General features: G+C 37.4%; 1 pseudogene; it reads right to left on the bottom strand.

Annotated features, from left to right (window-relative positions):
- Positions 1-351: 351 nt before the first annotated feature.
- The window catches only part of LOC101563938, a 7,527-nt pseudogene continuing 5,143 nt past the window's right edge, over positions 352-2,735 (bottom strand).

Genomic DNA, 2,735 nt, shown 5'->3' with positions numbered 1-2,735 from the left:
AAAAAGAACCTTAGTGTACAGCACTGGTAAGCCCCAAGCCAATGAGACAGGAATGAGAAAGGCTGTAAAGCTAACACAACAGTCACAACAGGAAAGAACAAAACCAAATGAACCAGTTTAAATGGTTCGTCTCCAGGAGAGAACTGTCATGCTTTCAGCATCGCCAAGAATGTGAGTAGGTCTGTGAACTACTTTTATTTTATTTTATTTTATTTTATTTTATTTTATTTTAATGTATTCAGTACAGGGTCTACAGGGTCTCACTGTGTAGATCGGACTTTTAATGATTCTGCTGTTTTCAGCCTCCCAAGAGCTGGGATTACAGGAGCACACCACCATGCCCAATCTCAATCATGTCTCACCATACTCCACCATGACACCCCGAGGGTCAAGTAGTCGCTTTAATCCACCGAACTGTCTAAATGGCCCGTGAATGACATTTAGATAGAAGAGTCAAAGTTTCACTATGGCAGATTGTAGAGGGGGAAAAAAATGAAGTTAAGTGGAGATATGGGTAATTTTCATCTTTGGTTCTACAAATCATCTTCGATAAATACCTTCATGTTCCCCCCCCCAAAAAAAAAAAAAGAAGCAGCATGGTCAGCTATGGTGAGGGAGTAGCAAAATATTTGAATATTTTTAGGAGAAAGGAAAGGTCTCATGAAAATTAAGGGTATGAGAGGGAGTAGACCTCTTAGTTGGATTATTATTCCATCTCAAAGAACTGGGAGCATTTGGTAGAGACTGTTACCTTTACGTATGACTCAGGATACATTGCTGATATATTTCTAATGACAAACTAAAAGTAACTAAGTAAACTTGGGCAAATGATAGCTCTTCCTTCTTCAGCCTTCCCAACTCTGTAAGACAATAGTGTCGGCTCTACCAAAACTCTGGTGCTGCCAAAAGCTACATAACAGACAAGAGGAAAAGGCCGGCACTCAGTGCAACACAGGTGCCTCCTAAGAATTAAGACTTTCACTAATGGAGCTTCTCTGTGCTGTATGGAACAGGTGCTACATAGTCAGGTAAGAGTGCAAGTCCCAGAGCATATTGTGGTAGTGGAGAAGTGTCAGGACGCTAATGACAGTGGCAACCCTGCATACAGGTGGGATGGGATACGACACAGCCACAAGGGAGATACATTTCTGTCATTGACAGGAGCATTGGTGACTCTTGAGACCATAATGCTCCATGGAATAAATCAGACATGAAAGGCTAAATATTATTTTCCTTCTGTAATAAATTCAAGCTAAAAATAATTTAAATAGCAGAAACAAAACTAGAGATACTAGGGACTTGCAAGGTAGATTTGTAATACGAAGAGAAATGTGGGGAAGGAGAGAGAGGGAGCGAGGGATCTTCAGTGAGAAAGGAGAAATAAAAAAAAATCCAGCTGCATTATTTTTCTAAACTACTGGAGAAGAATGTGATTACTAGGTGTCACACACATAAGCCAAAAATTTAAGAAACAGTTTAATCTCCATTTCACCTTTTACTTCAGCTTTTGAGAAAGGAGTATCAAACTGTGGGGAAGGTTTATAATTTTAATTTATTTTACTTATTTTATTCTTTTAAAGTTTTCTTCCAGTAATATTTTAATAAAAATTGGCCATTTCCAAGAAACATCCACTGCATGCTCATCAATAAAAGTGAACCATAACAAAATAGAAAATTTACCTATAATTTCTTGCATCTGTGAACCGAATAAAACAAATCTAGATTTATTTTTCTTTTAATAATTGTCAAGAGTGGAATCTCAAATAAATAGGAAACACGACAGTTTTGCTGTGGTTGGTATTTCTCCAGAAGAGGGGTTGGTATTTTTTTCTTTTTCATTTTTTTAACAAATACAAATGAAAATTCGACTTCAAAAAAAAAAAATCCTAACAATTGAAGAAAAGCCTATCAATTGCCTTCTAGACATTCAAACCTATCTTACAATTTAAATTTCAATAGTAAAAAGAGTAGGTTTTAGAACTGCTTTGTGATCAGTATCAAAAGTTCTATTAGCAGTGTTTGTTCAATTTCCAGCCATATCAATGAGAATAGTTTTTCAAATTTCCCATACAACCATTTTTCAACATTGGAAGTCATGACTCATAAAGAAACAATTTAAATTTTTCCTGCCTCCAAAAAGTTTATCAAATTTTGTACTTTTCACAGGCTTTTGAAATACATAAAAATAAGTAAGAAATATTTCAATGAATTAAACATACCAAATGTCAGTAAGAAGTGACACATTTGGGGAAATGGCTGTTAAAAGAAAAAAAAACAGTCTGTATATGTAAAGTAAGTAAAGAAATTCAATCTCTTTTTGTTCTTTAAAAATCTGTTACTTCTAAAATATCATTCCAGAAATTTGGAATTAAAGGTCGAAAAGGCCAAGAGAAAGAGAAAAAAGGAAGGGGGCACATGCCATTAACGCAAAAGAGGTAAAATTGTACCAACTGAAGCAGTTTATAACAGACTGGGGTCACACTCCCAGCCACTGAAGGCTGCCTAAAGAAATTCACTGGTCCACAGGAGCTGGGTTCTCTTGGTGGAGCTGGGTGAAGGGCTATCCACTGCTGTGGAGCAATCCTCCTTCCTACTCCAAAGCCAAGCTTCTGCACCATTCCTCCACGGGGAGGGCCTCTCATGTTACCACCCAGCCCACCTCTTGGGCCTCCAGGTCTCTACAGGTGATTGTCTCGATGGTCTCCTTCCCTGGTAGCGTGGATCTTTTTTTTTTT

The sequence above is a fragment of the Octodon degus genome, unplaced genomic scaffold (genome assembly GCF_000260255.1).
Source record: "Octodon degus isolate 3935 unplaced genomic scaffold, OctDeg1.0 scaffold00068, whole genome shotgun sequence".
NCBI classification, from domain to species: Eukaryota; Metazoa; Chordata; class Mammalia; order Rodentia; family Octodontidae; genus Octodon; species Octodon degus.
This window is presented reverse-complemented; position numbering and strand designations above follow the sequence as displayed.